The sequence below is a fragment of the Camponotus vicinus genome, unplaced genomic scaffold (genome assembly GCF_025532165.1).
Source record: "Camponotus vicinus isolate PSW18456_S1 unplaced genomic scaffold, iyCamVici1.0 SCAF_12, whole genome shotgun sequence".
Taxonomy (NCBI): domain Eukaryota; kingdom Metazoa; phylum Arthropoda; class Insecta; order Hymenoptera; family Formicidae; genus Camponotus; species Camponotus vicinus.
Window position 1 is genome coordinate 4,004,983 of NW_028141948.1, and position 18,114 is coordinate 4,023,096.

At 27.0% G+C, this 18,114-nt stretch overlaps 1 non-coding gene across 1 annotated transcript; it reads left to right on the plus strand.

Moving 5' to 3' along the window:
- Nucleotides 1-8,293: 8,293 nt before the first annotated feature.
- Trnas-gcu (transfer RNA serine (anticodon GCU)) lies at nucleotides 8,294-8,375 on the plus strand. Its single transcript has one exon. It is a non-coding gene; the product is annotated as a tRNA-Ser (tRNA).
- Nucleotides 8,376-18,114: the final 9,739 nt, after the last annotated feature.

Here is an 18,114-nt window from a genome sequence, read left to right on the forward strand (position 1 = left end):
GTTTTTACAAACAATAATTTGAAGCCAATTATTTATACAAATATTATATATTGCATAATATAACACATTGAAGAAAGATTTTTCTTATTAAAATCTAAAATAAAAATCTTTATAGAATAATTTATTATAACTTTTTCAGTTATATTACTCTTCCATTTTTATATCATATACTTTTCTATTCAATTATATATCTATCTCATATTTTTAATTATTTTTAATTATTGCATGTGGTGTTTCTTGACATTATGTTCAGAAAACTTTGAAAATAAAAATTATTGATTTTCATAAATTTTAGATCTCTGAATGTAGCAGAATAAATATCATTTGTAATGGAAAAAGAAAAAATTCTCAAAGTGAGAGCGAGCAATTTACAAGGAAAATATGCGGTATCAATATTCATATATAATACTCTATGCAAAGGGGATTTACCGACGAATCTGCAATTATTGTTGTGCAAACAATTACAACGTCTATCGTTGTATTCTCGTGTATATATAGTGTATACAATGCGAGTTCGCATTTTATAACGTAAATCTGATTCGTAATAATGACTTGCACTATTTCTGTTAATTATAATGTATCCGATTAGATGGTATTACATTCGTACGTGTTACATATGACAGTTTTTGTTCACATCATAATCGACTGTGTCGAAAATAAAAGAAAAATTTACAATCGAAAAAAAATGTAAAAGTGTCTCTCCTCTAAAACAAGCATCTAAAACAATTTAGCGCATCTTTGCGAGAGATATAAAGTCCTCATGTACGAGAGAGAGAGGGCAATTTAACGTATCCTTGTGGAAGATTATCCTTGTGTATATTTATTATCCTTTTTTTTCAACGTATCTTCTATGTAGTAACGGGAATAGTTAAAAATAAACTGTAAAAAACGAATTACGAAAGCATGTAATCGTACCGAGAATTCATAACGACGCGCGTTTTACTCGCGTAATCAATGTCTGCGATGGAGTGTAGCGATTCTGAAAGTCAATCGAACATACTCGGTATAATTCTGTTGAAGTGAAAAAAAAAAGATACGTTAATCGATGAAGCGATAAAACAGCCGAGCATACATTTGCATTTTTATAAACGTGCAATCTATACATATGTATGTAATACATACATGTTTTATCGATTCGCGGATTCATATCTATCTTTTGCATAAGAAGTATGTTTGTAAACTTAGTGATACTAGTACGTATTAGTATGATATTACATATCCTTACATCTCATACGGATTGAATTAAAACATAATCAATTAAAAGTTAAATCATTGTGTAATAAAAGTTCCATGTCAAATTATTAGTAATAGTGTACATTTGCTTTACATGTTCACTCTCTCTCTCTCTCTCTCTCTCTCTCTTTATGTGATATATAATAGAACATTTTTGCAAATTGTGTGTGGATGTGTCTGAGTGTATTAGAAATATGTATTTTTGGTGAATTATTTTTATAATGCAGGTATGTACAAGTAATAACATAAATAAATTCTTTCGAAATGGAAAACTGCTACAATTCAGTAAATTGCAATTTTAATTAATTTGACATTATTGTAGAAATAAATTTTGCTATCTACAATACTCTTGCAAAGCTTTTTTGCGCTTCTTAGCATTGAAATAAAGAGCGATTAATTTAATTTGTATTTGCATCTTGTACACTCATTTCGTGAGCGCGCATACATATATATACGTAAATTAAAATTTTTTTATTTATTTATATAAGAAAAATATGATTTCGAGAAGCGTTTGGATGATTTACTTAAATCGACAATTACATAAATATAGTATGTTTAATGTAATAAGAGAAAAATTTTAAAAATTTCTCAACTTTTAAAACTCTCTTTTTCTTTCTTAGAAACAAATACAAACATATAAAAAAATTTGAGTATTCTATCGGCATGTATATGGTTGTAATCACTGTTTACCAGCAGCGACATTACATAATTTAATGCTCGACATGCAATGTTAGCGATAAGGAACGCAGTCTTCCTCTAGTGACCAGAGATTTTTGTTGCCTACCTGGCTATGCTCACTATCTCGCGATTGTTTCCGTTCTCTCTTACATCATCATGCATATACGTTTACATTACATTTGTAGAAGAGAGCTCGCACTCGAACGGAATGTAATTATCGTAATGTAAATGTAACTCAATAAAAGTGTTTTGCATGCTATGAGTGAGCGCGATATTTATCATTCTATTTACACGCGATTAATCAATCTAGATTAATGATTGTGCTCGAATAATATGTATAGTTAATTTATATAGATCAAAATCGCAATCTATATCAGCCCCTTTATTGTATCCTCATTTTACATCATATATTATATTATATTGTTAAAGAAGTTTTTTTATTGTATTTTTTGGTAAAAATAATCGTAATCATTATATAATACATTATATAAATTTTTTTTCAATTATTTATATTATTAATAAATATAAAAATTTTCTTTAAGATTTATAAAAAATTATATATATATGTGAATAATTTACTTTTTTTTATTTATTTTTCTTATTTTAATACTTTAAATCGCCAAAAGTTCTTTATTTTCAATTTTTAAGTAATCAGACATTTTTTTAAATTTTCCTAAAAGAAAATTGCCGTTATATAAATCACAAAACAGCCATTGTATAAATCACGAAGTTTGTTATTATAAGATAAGGAAGATAAAATAAACTTGTGTATTTTATTTGTATTGTATTGATTGACTTGTGTATTTTATTGATAATAAGCTTACTTGATTATATATTATCAAACTGTCAATCTTGTTTGTCAGACATTTAGGGATTAATCAAGATGAAGCTTTTATTACACTTTTAATCTAAATAATTCAAATTTCAAATATTATAATATTCGAACAATCGAAAAATAATCATACTTATAGATTGTAATGAGCATATATTCAAATTGTATCATTTTTGTAATATGATTGCATAAGCACTTGATTTATAATATACGGTATTGACGACACGCAAATGTATCTCATTATCCAGAAAAATTTTACATGTTGCATCTAATGATATTATTTTTTTGTTAGTTAATCTTCGCGATAAAATAAAGAAAACCGTTTAAGATGACGATGGCAGATGCAGTTGTTTATTAATTTCCGAAATGATTTAATTTGTGTTAAAGTTATATCACAGTAAATTATAAAATTGTATCAAACGCTCCATCGTGCATTTAAATTTTAATAAACAGTATCAGCTGCACTTTTATAAGTGTGTATAGATCTAAATTAAAAATGTATAGATATAATAATAAATAATAAATAAAAATCGATGAAAACAATAATGAAAATAGTAAAACATTAGAAAGCAAATATAAAATTAAATTTATCATTATATTAATGTTCTTTCATTTTTATTATATGCCATTTTTATTATATATATTTAAGATTTTAATTTAGATTGTATCTCTTTTGCTTAGGTATATTTCATTAGGTATATTTTATTAGGTATATTTCATAATTTGATGAGATATATTTCATAATTTTTGAAAGATCTTTGTAATTATCCAATAATTATTTTACAGTTAATTCAAATTAAATTATTGATTTAAATTATTAATTTATATTAATTAAGAGGTAAAGTCTATATTAGTTAATTAAAAAATAATCAGAATTTTTAGAATGGATAAATTTCGTTATTAATATATACATATATATCTCTAGAGCTTAATTAGTATCCATTTTCTCGATAAGATAATTAAGAAAATAATACAAACCCGAAATTAATTAAAAGCTTCTTGGCTTTTTGAAAGGAATAGGGATTATTCTGTGACATTTTTTGGTATATAATGTGTATAGTTTAGTATTTAATACATCTTAATATTTAGTATGTTATAGTGTTCAAATCTACTAATACGCAAGAACAAGGAGAGAGGAGTGCGTATTGATTCGCCGCACGTACGTACGAGCAAGTTGGATAATTGAATCTTGTTGCGAGGCGTTATCGCGAATGTATATATGAACATACAACGGAACTCGATCGCGTTACACAAATCACATTACATTAATCGTGTGTCACTTGACGTGTACTTGCTCGATTTTACCGATTATCTCAAAATCGCAAAATCGATGGAAAATTTCTATTCCTTTTTCTTTCTTTTAATTTTGTTTTATATCGTGTCGGGGTAATGAAAATAAAATCATGGTTAAGATAATAATCCCTAAAAACTTACTTTTTAAAAAAATGGACGCCAAATTCATGTACTAATTGTATCTAACTATTGTCTTGTCTATAAAAATAGTGATATATAAAAATTGCGCCAATTAAGGATAAAAATTTGTACAAGATAAATAGAAGTACAAGGAGAAAACTTGTATAAGTTAACTTGTACAAATTAATATAAAACAAAAAAGTAAAAAAAATTTTTAATTAAAAAATTTGGCACTGCCAATTTTATTAGTATATTGTTCAGCTTAAAAGTCTAAATTGCTAGATGTAAAGCAATATATAAATTAATTAAAGAAATTAAGTCATTAAATTTAAATGTTAGACTGTAATAATTAAAATTAATAATTAGAATATGTTCCAATTTTTTAAATATATATTAAATTAAAATATTATTTTATTGGCAGCGCGAAGTACTTTTAAATAAAATTTTTTTTACTTTTTTGTTTTATATTAATTTGTACAAGTTAACTTGTACAAATTTTCTTCCTTGTACTTTTATTTATCTTGTACAAATTTTTATCCTTAGTTGGCGCAATTTTTATATATCACTATTTTTATAGACAAGACAACAGTTAGATACAATTAGTACATGAACTTGGCGCCCTTTTTTTAAAAAAGTAAGTTTTTAGGGATTATATCACTTCTTTTTTAGTATAATTTGGTTAGAGGTATTATATTAAAAAAAAAATATATATATATATATATATGTATATATATATATTCTACATATACATATATATATATATATATATATATATATATATATATATATATATATATATATGTATATATATATATATATTTTATGTATGCTTTTTTATATTATACATATTTATATTTAGCTTGTAAAATAGATATTTATTATTTACCTTGCGCTCCAATTATCATATCTTACTGGCTCTTACTTGCCAATTTTTAATTAATATTTTAATTAATATTTTACTTTTATTTATTATTTAACTTGCATTTTATTACTTGTCACTACTACAAAATGCGGTTAATGACACATTTCACTAATGACACATGTCATTAATATCGCAAAGCGTAATCTTCTGTCGAGAGTAGGAACTGTACATTTTCTCTTTCTATGTGTGGTGTACATGTGTGTTGATGATGATGATAATAAAGACGTTTTTTAAATGAAAATTTCCATATTTCGATTTTGCGTCATGATATCTCCGTTTATAGATCACGCAGCGCAAAAATAAAGATACTTTCTTTATATAATTTAAACTCGTTCTATCGATTAAACCTAGTAAGAATTCGATCCGTTCAGCCGTTATTGAAATCTGGTAATCTGAATTACTCTCAACTGTCCTACTCGCGTATATAGGTACACGGAATGCTTCGCTAATGCTTCGCATGAACTTGGCGCGAGACACTATCGTGTCTCTTGATCTAGGCATAATATTAGCGATTTTATTTTATTATTTGTAACATTTTGCAATCAAATACAGTTTATATGGATATTATAATAATGTATAAATATTATTATTGCTTTAATCTTGTTGTTTTTCTATCTTGCCTGATTAGATCTAAAGGTAATCGGTAATTTCTAATAAAACAAGATTTTGAAAATGTGTATATTAGTTGCTCAATTTTTTATTATAATTAAATTTATATAGAAAATTTCTTTTTTTATTTTCTCATCAATAGAAATGTTAATTTAATTTCATATTAATTTTTTGATATTTGTTGAATATTATTTTAATATAAGGATATATATAATACATACACACACAAATTATTATTTTAAAATCTCGTTCTTAAAACACATTTATTACACACACAATTTTGTAACAGGATTAAAAAAAAATCACATTTATCCCAATTTTTTAAATTATTTGGCTTACCAGGTGTGCTCTATCAAGCAATTCAATTTCCTGCAAAAATAAGAATCTTATACAACAAGAATTGTACAATATGTCGTGTTGGTTAACAAACAGTTCAAAATACATAAACTTTATTTCAAATTACATTCTTTGTCTCGGCTGTAATATTTACAAAATACTTCCTTCACTAGTTTTTAGAAAGTGAATTATATAAAACTAGTAACTAAAGAAGAGCTGACTTTGTATTCATAAAATGATCAACAAAAATTTTATTATTATATTTTTTAAAAGGGTGTATTAGTACTTTTTATGTACACAGTATGTGTGTGTGTGTGTGTGAGTGTGATATCATATTAAATTTTCGCGCTCATCACTAATATAAAAATATCGTAATAAATTACGCTCTATCCCCAGTTAGTTTCACAAGACATGTGATCAGCGAAATCCAAGTTTCTCGATCGTGACTCTTGGATATCACGTCAGATATTGTGACGCGATATCATTTTACGGCCGCGAATCTTCAAGATCGATGGCTCGTCCTCGATACATTCCTCATGGAACGTCGACGCATTCCTCGGCTTTTCCTCGCGTTCGAATTCCTGGTGCTTCTTCCTTTTACCTCCTCTGAATCGCCGATGAGATTACATAACTCTGGCTTTTCAGCACATCCGCGTTCTCTTGGGATCGTTCGATTTAATGCGTATTTCATGATTTGGTAATATATCTGAAAAAAATTCAGTTATTTTATATATTACTTGTATTTTATTTTGCACAGTCATCTGACAATATTGAATACGGATGATTCTGAATATTTATAACGTGATTAATATAGATAATTTAATCCATCATAGAGAAAAAAATATATCCAAAAAATGTATTGTAAAAGAAGAAATTTCCCAAAAATGCAGAAAGCTTTTCAATTATTTAATATTAACATTCCTATACATTTTATAGAAAATATAAATATAAATAAAATATAAATTGATTTATGTATTCTTGATTAGTATATATTTTTCAATTTAAAGTATTACTTCAAAAAAAAAATAATTTCGATTTCTTTAATTGAAAGAGACATGAAAAAACACAAGCGCAATTATCGATTCATTTCAATTCTATTATCATAAATATATGCTTGAAAGTATGTCTTCTAAGTGTATACATTATGTTATAACGGAAGAATCAAAATAGCATTAGGCGATTAGCAGCCAGAAGCAACAAGTATCATGATTGTCTCGAGAGATTTCTGGAATTGTGTTGGAATTGATCTGATAATACCGATTATTCTTGGTCACTGAAGCAAGACAATTGGATCGCACAAATATTCCGACATATCTCATGATTGCATGCGTCGTGCACAATTGCGTAAGTTCGAGGTCGTTGCGATGCAGCGATCCCCACATGCACAATGGAACAAATCATCGAAATCGAATTAATTCGAGCAACTAAATGTAAATACTATATAGAAATTGATATTAGGCGAAATAATATAAGATGTCTCAAAGTGTGTTTCTTTTAAAAGCTGTAAAATTTTCAGTTTTCTCTCTATAATGTCGCAGCAATTTTCTTTCGAAGTTATAAGTAATTAGAAAAATAAAAGTTTTTCTAAATGCTATACTTTTTATATACAGAAAAACAAATAATAATAAATAATAAAGTAATATTCTTTATTTAATTTTAAATAGACTTTATTTAAATAGAATTTTAATTTGAGACTTAGTTACAAAGATATAATATTGAAAATTGAAAAATTGTGCTTAAAATATTGATATATCCTCGCAAATAGTTTTAAATATAAATATAAACTATTAATTATTCAAACGTAAAATTAAAAATAAGAGAGAGAGAGAGAGAGAGAACTTTGTTTTATAAAAATAAATATTTAATTTATATCAAATAAAAAAGTTTATCTTTTTTTTTAATTTAATTTTTCTATTTTTTGAATATATTAGATACATATAATATAATTAATTGTATTACTATGATTACATCAATATCAATCATATTACAAATAGATTTCCTAAACAAACTTAAATCGAAGCTATATTTGTAAAAAGTCCATCATAAAAGAATCAACAATTCAGGATATACAATTTAAAACGTGCTAATCAGTATTATGTATTCATATAATTTATAAAATATCACTTGATACTATGAATGTATACATAGTTAAAAAAATATATCAACCATATACAGACATGGCAAACGTGTTTGTAAATACAAAATGTAGTATCCATATAAGTATTATGACGGACGAATTACTTCAGCAAACATGTCCTCTTTTGACATCGGACGAGGTGGCCGAGTGGTTAAGGCGTTGGACTGCTAATCCAATGTGCTCTGCACGCGTGGGTTCGAATCCCATCCTCGTCGTTTCGCTTTTTGTGTTAGTTTGCAACGAGGCTTTCTTACCGGATTTTCTCATGAAATATTAATATCAATCACAAATAAATATGCGGTCAGGTTCAAGTGATGGAGATATTTAAACTCAATTTTATATTGATAATACACATGCGCAATTTCGCCGCCTTTATACGCAAAATGATTTTTTATCAAACACTACTGTATATTTGAACACTTTTACGAAAAAAAATAAAGAATTTTAATTAAATTTTTTTACAAATAATTTATCTTTTATTAATAATTTAATACTATTAATAATATTAATACAATTTTAATAAAATTTTATTATTTTAGATATATACAAAAGTATATGTAATAATATATATATATATATATATATATATATATATACATATAATATTATATATATATATATATATATATATATATATATATATATATATATATATATATAATACAGTAATGTAATGCGTTCATGAGAAAAGTTATATTCGTAGAAAAATTACAAAAATATCAAATGATATCTTATGTAATATATATTATGCAACGATTTGCATGAATGATTTGTTGTAAAATCGACGGAAATCTTTTTGTGTATTGTATAAATAGCAAATAAAAACAGTCAATTATTTCAAAACCGCATTCTGAAATGAAAAGATAATGAAACTCTCATGTTCGCTATTAGTCATAACATTTTCTAAGAATATATTAGTATGATAAAAGAAAAATCGTGTTAATAATCGTGTTAATAAGTTACATTGTAATATATAACAATAATAATAATAATAATAATAATAATAATAATAATAATAATAATAATGTTATCATACTAATTAGTTATAATTTAATATCACGTAAAAAATATTATTAATATTATATAGAAAATTTCACAGAAATTTTTATATAAAATACTGTATAGTATTTTATTTAAATCTTTCATAATTTAGAATCATAATGAATGTGAAAATTTATATTACTGAATAAATTTTTAATTAAGTCTATATTTATACAAAATAAAGAAATAATGAAATATATCCATATAATATAACTTTCACGATGCTCAATTTATTCATAACTACTAATTTTGATTCTCGATTGATTAGCCAACGCAAGTAAAATATTAATAGATGACATTAGAACATTCACCACAAAGAATATTTCACCAATGAATATTTTTATTCCACTAACGATGTACCTTATGTGATTGATTACGTAAAATTGAAACATGTTTTGAGATCATTTGTGCAAACTATGCTGTCCATTTGAAATAACAATCGAGATCGAATTACGTTTTAATACGTATTTTTAACGAGTTGTGCAGTGAAAAACATGATGAATTATCGATTTATAATGAATATTTTCCGCATTCTATATTCTTGCCGTCATTGTTTAATTTCCACTTTTTTTCTGAAATTGCGTCATTAAATATACAGCAAATAAAATTGCGGGTTTTTTTCGTTCACTGTAATTTACATTACAATAAAAAATGTTTTGAGACGAGAAAAATTTTAAAAACACAACATTTGACGCAGTAGAAAAATGAATAAACAATTATGTTATTTTTTTACATCCTTATTTTTCATCTTTGTTGATAAAATAATGACTTTTTTTTAGTAATATTAGTTAGTAATATTAATTTAGTAATATTTGAGTACATTTGTAAAGAAATAATTGAAAATAAGAATCAAATATAGACTAAATATGGTTATTAAGATTAAATTTTTCTTATGAAAATTTTCTTTACCTTTATTATTTTCGACTACAATTATGTGAGACTTTTTATTAAAAATAGGAAAAAAATGTTTTCATCCGTTTTATTAGGATACGTTGAATCGTTATTATGTTTAATTGCTCGATAACACGTTGCTAATAGATTAATCTCTGCAACCACGATTTTCGCATTAATTGCAATTTACAAAGTAATGTACTGCTACTTGATTATCACGTTGTTTAATTGTGAATTGATTTAAATCTTGCAATGCGTATACATTACACACCTATGCATTTCTCGTGTCATCGAGTAATGCATTTTCTGATAAACATTTCTCCACCGTACACTCATTTACCCGACTGATAAGCTAAACGAAATTTAATTCATTACATGCATACGTTATTTGCACATGTTTATATATTATATGTTAAATTATCTGAATATCTTCGAAAATATTGTTCAGAATGTGCTTCCATTTATAACCAATAGTAATATAATCGAGTACCTATGTATTCATATTTACAAAGATATTTCATGACGCGCAGACTTATCGATTTTGTATTCTTTATAAACATGAGAAGCATACAATTAATTACTTATAAAAAGATATTTTTTAAATATTAGAAATTTTACCATTGTAAATGCAAATGCATTAAAAACATTAATATATACAATGAGACATATATATGTATGTATTATTTTAATATATATGTATGTTTATTGAATATTACATTTACTGTAAATAATTGTTTGTCAATTGAAAGCCATGTTCGAAAGTGAAGCAAAACATTTATATTTTATTATTTTGTATTAATCAAATTATTTTCTTACTTTAAACAAGATATGATAAATTTTATCTTCATAATAAAATGTTTCACGTATTAATGAAATATAACAAAGTAAAATATAAACATAATAAATAAATGTATACAGAATGTCTCTAAAGTCTGACCCAGCCCCTCTAGATCTTGGAAACGGCTTTTATATAGAAAAAAGTGTTAGACAAAAGTTGTAGGATATTAAGGAGAACAGATGTTAAAATATGGACTTATTTTGAATGATCTTTTCTTCAAAGTCAATGTAATCGATCGTTTTCTTAAGTGTAATTTTCCTTTTTTATTGCATATTCTTATAGTCTTTGTTGAAATGTTTTCAGAACACTATAATAAAGTATTTTTTTTATTAAATACTTTTTATTTATAAAATACTTTTGGAATTATAAGATTTGAAATAATATTTTGATTTTACATAAACTATAAAATCTCTCGTAAGATATTTTTTGATTATCTTACCTTAAAATACTTTTATGCACAAAATAATGAAAGAAATTCATTGGTGTAAAGAAAACACATAATTGCTTTTTAAGAAAAACATACAGCTACTTATTGTAAATTACATATTTTTTCTTAAAAACAATTATGTGTTTTATGATTCCTTTGTTTTATGATTCAATTGATTCCTTTCATTATTTTATACATAAAAGTATTCAGGTAAGATAATCGAAAAATGAATGTGTTTTAAGAAAAAAATATTTTCTTATAGTATTCTGAAAACGTCTTAACAAGGGTTATAAGAATATGTAATAAAAAAAGGTGGACTTTATTTAAGAAAACATCGATCATATTGATCTGCACTTGAAAAAGTTACTCAAGATTAAGGCTGGAGTGCACCAATTCAGAGTAAACCCTACTCTGGTAGTAAAAATTGGCTTCTATAGTAAATCGGAGACTTCCATTAGAAATTGAGTTATTACAATAGTAAGGTTCAATTGCTACTATCATAGTAATTACTTTGGAAGTAAAATTAAATATTCTCCTAAAGTAAATAATGTGCAGAGAGCACCACTGTAAAGTAATTTACTTCTAGCCTAAAGTATAAGAGTAACTAGAGCAAAAATTACTTCTTCAGTGCAGTAGGAATAAAGTCAACGAATAAGGAATCAGAAATAAGAAATAAGGTTAATAGCAAGCAATTAATGTTCTTTTTCATTTGAGTTTCTAAAATGGATTTAGGCCTACTAGATTATTTGGATTAAATGGATATTGATGAGGAGGACAATGTAGTGATACGTAATATAAGAGAGAGAAGAGATCCAATGGAGATTTATACTGATGGGGAGTTCCGAGAGTGATTTGGTTTTCGTAAACAATCAGTCATGGTTTTGTTAAATATGATCGGGCCTCTTTTGGAACACAACACTGACAAGAACTGTGCACTTTCATCTAAATTACAGCTTTTGTGTGCGCTAAGAATATCGTACTAGTACCTATCAAATAGTTACTGGGGACTTAGTAAACGTTCACAGAACAACTGCTGGGAGAGCTTTTCATAGAGTTGTCAGAAGTCTGCTTGCTTTGAAACCATTATACATACGCATGCCTAATAATCAAGCACAGTTTGCACAAAAGAAAAGATCATTCTTTCAGTTTGGTGGGTTCCCCAACGTAGGTGCCATTGACGGAAGTCATATTACAATACTGTGCCCATCTGGATCCGACAGTGAACTGTACAGGAATTGAAAAGGTTTCTTTTCTATTAATACTCAAGTTATCATATTTGTGATGCAAACATGGAAATCCTGAACATTGTCAGCCATTGGCCTGGTTCAACGCATGATGCAAGAATTTGGGATAACAGTAGAGTTTCAGCACAGTTTGAGGAAGGTCTGCATAATGGACTTCTAGTTGGAGACAGTGGTTATGCTCTGTCGAGGTACCTCATGATTCCAGTATTACGCCCAAGAATCCAGGGAGAAATCCGCTACAATAGAGCTCATGTACGCACACGGAATATCATTGAACGTACATTTGGAGTATGGAAAAAGAGATTTCAAATCCTAACCAAAACAATGAGATTTGATCCTGCTGTGTGTGGTAATTATTGCAGCTGCTGTTCTTCACAACTTTGGTTTAGATGTTGGTGACGTTTTCAAAGCTAAAGGAATAGAATTTAATGATGATGATTTTGCTGTAGAGGAAGCTCAAGAAGCAGGTGGAAATGAAGTAAGGAGATCAATAATTCTTAACTGCTTTGATTGATATTATCATAAGAAATTTATTTAATATTTGGTCAGGAAATGTTTTGTCTACATAAATTGTAAGTTATTACTGTCTTACTAAATATTTTGTTTGTGTTATAGATATAAATAAAGATTATTAACTTGTAATTGCTTAGGTTCATTGACTAATAAAGTTTTATTGCATGTTTATTAGTATCTTTAATAACATTATTTTTATCAAAAGCATAAGAAATTAATTTTATATCTTCATTTGTCAGCAAGGGAGATGGAAGATTGGTTCAAGAAATGTTTATCTTATTTTAGTAGTCTGTAAAAAAATACACATAATTGAAAATGAAATATACATAATTGAAATGAAGTCTCTACACATGTCAGTAATAAGACAAAACTATATCTCTTTTATTGATAAAGTATTACTATATTTACTTTAGTAAAAAAAAGGAAAAAAATAAGGGAAAACTTTTCTAAAGAACTCATTATACATTATTAGTTATTTAGTTATTAAAAATCATTTCCGTAAAACATGTTACCCATATCAACAAAATTATTTAAAATAATGTCAGAAGTTTTATGGCTAGAATGACTGGAACTTTGACAATTTTCTGCACTTTCTTTCCATTTTCTCAGAATTTCCATTCTGAGATTATGTTCTTCTTCCATGATTTCTTTTTGTCTGTCGATAAGTAACATTTTGGCATTGTGTTCTTCCTGCATAAGTTTGATTTTCATAGAATGAAAGTCAAGTACTTTGTCCCCCACATCTGATGATTGATTTTGCTTTCTAGACTTTCCTTTTTTTTTAATATAGCTACTACCTGAAAATTACATTCTATTGTATAATAATGTAGTTTGTTTTAATAGGGGAATAATTTTCCTTCTCTTTCAAAATCAGCTAATAATAAGTACTCCCAATATGTAATTTCTAATTTCTCTAATCTCCAAAAATAGTGTGAATTTTCAATTGCATTTTATTAAATTCTTATTTTATTTTATATTATACTATTTTATTTTTATATTTATATCTTATATTTATTTACTTTAATTTAATTATTTATTTTTTTATTTTTCTAATCCTTAAGGATATTCAGACAGACTATCTACTTATTGTAAATTAATTTACGTTACTTTAAACATAAATAAAAATAAATTAAGGAAAACAAAACAAAATAGTAAAATTAAGAAAAACAAATTTACCTGGTGCATTTTTTGGAGGGGAATGTTGTTCTTCTACGTTGGTCTCAAGTCCAGGATTCTCATGAAAGATGACCACATCTTTTTGTGCCTTTTCTCCAGAGTTAGCTTGAGTTTCAATATCATTCTTTTCATCCAAAATGTTGTCATCAAAATTTTCATTATCATCATCACCATCATCATCCTTCACTCCCTTAATTCCAGCAAAAATTTGAGGTATAATATCAATAACCATCTCACTTAAGCAATCTATGCGATCTGACGGTGGTCCGCCTCCAGTTTTGAACTTCATTCTATTCTGTTTAGCTTTCGCCTTCTTTGCCTTTGCTTTTAAATCTTTCCACAAAATTCGCAACTGATTCTCAGATCTCTCCTGCTGTGCTTCAGCATTGTACTCAATATGAATCTTTCGCCAAGCTTTATTTTTAGATTTTAATGCCATAACATCATGTTTTCTAGATTCATTAATACCAATATGACTTTTCATTAGCTCAACAAATCTAGCTTTCTCTACCTCTGTCATATTCTTGCTTCGTTTTTTCTTTTCTTCTTCTTTTCTCTCCATTTTCAACAAGTCAAAAGAAAAGCAATGCACAGTTGCCCACACATAAAATACGAAATACTCGCAAAAATACGCAATAATAAAACTGAAGAAAGTTTAATAAAGACGTAGAAATATTTAAGACCTTACTAACCTAACCTAACCTAATCTAACCTCAAATTAGACCACAAAAATATTGTAATAACTCTGCTCCCTAGAGGAAAGAACCATACTACAAGAGTAGATAGAGCTTACTTCTATAGTTAAAACTACAAAAGTAAATTTAATATTAGCTCTCCAACGTGTACAATAGAAGTAATTTACTCCCGGTATAAATTACTTCTGTAATTTGAACTATGGAAGTAGGCGATACTTCTGAAGTAAGTCCGATTGATTTGGTGCACTCCAGCCTAAGTCCATATTTTCATCATCTGTTCTCTTTAATATCCTACAACTTTTATCCGAAATGTTTTCCCATATCTAAAGTTGTTCCCGAGTTTCAAGGGCTGAATCAGATTTTAGAGACACCTGTCTTGGATAAATAATATAATACACCTTGTTTTGGATAAATAATATAAATTTTAATATTTGGATAAATAATATAAATTTTAAATCAATTCGTTTTTAATATGTTTTTTGGCAGAGACATTTCTTTTTAATATTTCGTATCATTATAAAAATCATGTAGCTTGTAAATATAATTGAATTCGAGACTTTAATAATTTTGATTGACAACAATCGAGAATAAAAGTTTTTGCAAAGTTCTCCAATTCTAAGATTCTAAGATATAAATCTAATTATAGAATATCTAAAAATAATTAAGTTTCCAACTTTTAACATTTGAATTTTTAACATTTATGGGAGGATATATACTTAGTCAAAAAGATCGATTTTTCAATTTCTGCATTTTCTTATAATATAACATCTTAAGAATATTTTTCTAAAGTTTCAAGTCGGAATTAAAAAAAAATAAAAAGGTTATAGCGTTTTGAAGAGGTAAGCGCTTGGCTTCACGATTGGTGGGTGAATGTTACCTGGCAAACTGTAACTCTATAGCATCTATACCTGTTCTCTTTTTGTATAATGTTAAAAAACGCTAATAATATGTCAGTGCTAGAAAAAAAGTATTGGATACAGAATATTAAATTTATTTTACTGCAATATTTGAGTGTGTGAAATGTAAACATTGTGGTGATGATATAACATTCAAAGAAAAAAGTACACGTGGATTCGGACTTAAAATTTAAAATCACTTGTAAATTAATTCATGCAAGCAATGAACATCGCTGCAGAATCAAATGCGCATCAATATGCTTCTGCAGAAGATTCGCGTCGAATAATAAGAGCGAAACGTACCGCTCATAACGAAGGAGGCAAGATTACATCGTAGACAAGCCAAACTTGAATTGTTACAGGCTACCATGTCTGCAGAGGACTCACTATATGGTCCAGAAGTAAATAATTCCATAAGTAAAAAAAACTGATATATTGTTTAAAAGTATATTTACAACTTTAAACGCGTTTTTCTCGAAACTGTGTTTTCAAAATCGGTAACCAAAATATCTCGAGAACCACTGGATGGATCACATTCTGGTTTTTTTCTACTTATTCAGTATGAAATTATGCGGTCTTTGTCGTAGCCGTTTTTTTGTCTTTTATTTTTTTTCATTGCCAAAAAACAATCGATTTTTTAAGCGAAAATTCGCACCTTCGAATTCAGATAGACGCCATTTTTTAAATATTGCGAACTTTTTAAATCGGTTATAACAAAGACTAGATTTACCCATCTATTTTAAGACTCAATTAATTTTTTTTATTTCAGATGAACCTTGTAGATGGCACAATAGTCACCGCAAAGCGCAACACGTGCGAACACGTCTGACGCCAGCGATAATATCTGCTATATTTTTTAATATTTTTAATAAATTTAACTGTACATTATATTAAGAAAAATATATCAGAGTGTCCCAAAAGTCCCGGAACGGTTGAATATTTCATAAACTATGCACTTTAGAAAGAAATGTTTCAGACAAAAGTTATATGGCTTGAAGGGGGCCATAAGATGGTGTCATTGGTTTGATCTTGAAAAGTCGTTTGAAGGTCACGTGAAGGTCAACTTTAATTTTTTAAATGGAACCACCTATTTTTTATTGAATATTCTTATAGCTTATCTCGAGAGCTTTCCAAAACACTATAATTAAGTTAGTTTTCATTAAGTACTTTCCGAGTTATGAGGCTTGAAATCATTTCTTAATTTTACATAAACCGTAAAATATCTTGTAAAATATTCATTTTTCGATTATCTTACCTTAATACTTTTATGTACAAAATAATAAGAGGAATCAATTGGTGTAAAGAAAACACATAGTTGTTTTTAAGAAAAAATATGGAATTGTTAATTGCAAATTACATATTTCTTCTTCAAAACAACTATGTGTTTTCTCTACACCAATTGATTCCTCTTATTATTTTGTACATAAAAGTATTAAGGTAAGAAAATCGAAAAATGAATATTTTACAAGATATTTTACGGTTTATGTAAAATTAAGAAATGATTTCAAGCCTCATAACTCGGAAAGTACTTAATGAAAACTAACTTAATTATAGTGTTTTGGAAAGCTCTCGAGATAAGCTACAAGAATATCAATAAAAAATAGGTAGTTCCATTTAAAAAATTGAAGGTGACCTTCACGTGACCTTTAAACGACTTTTCAAGGTCAAACCAATAACACCATCTTATGGCCCTCTTCAAGCCATACAACTTTTGTCTGAAATATTTCTTTCTAAAGTGCATAGTTTATGAAATATTCGACCGTTCCGGGACTTTTGGGACACCGTATATAATATATTGATAAAACTCTTGTTTTGATAATCCTAATAATTTCCACGAAAAAGATTTGTGAAAATAGGATCATTTTCGGTACGTCTGGGTATATGTCTCCCCTTAAAGAATTTCAGTATTTAAATATCATTTTATATATATATATATAATGGAAAATATAATGGAGAAATCCATCCCTGTGAAAAGAATCTTTTAAAATCTCTATTATATCATATGATACTTGGAAATCGCGGTACTCAAGGAACGATGAGAAGATTCGATCATGTAGAATGTAGACATACAAATCCGAGGTCATGAACAAGCCAGATGTAAACGCAATCGGATATCTGATACAGAAGCACTTGAAAAGATACTTGAAGCTTACGACGTGACAACATTCACTGCAGATATTTCTACGTTAATAATTAATGTTTAATTCTACCATTACTAGCACATACTTCCTAT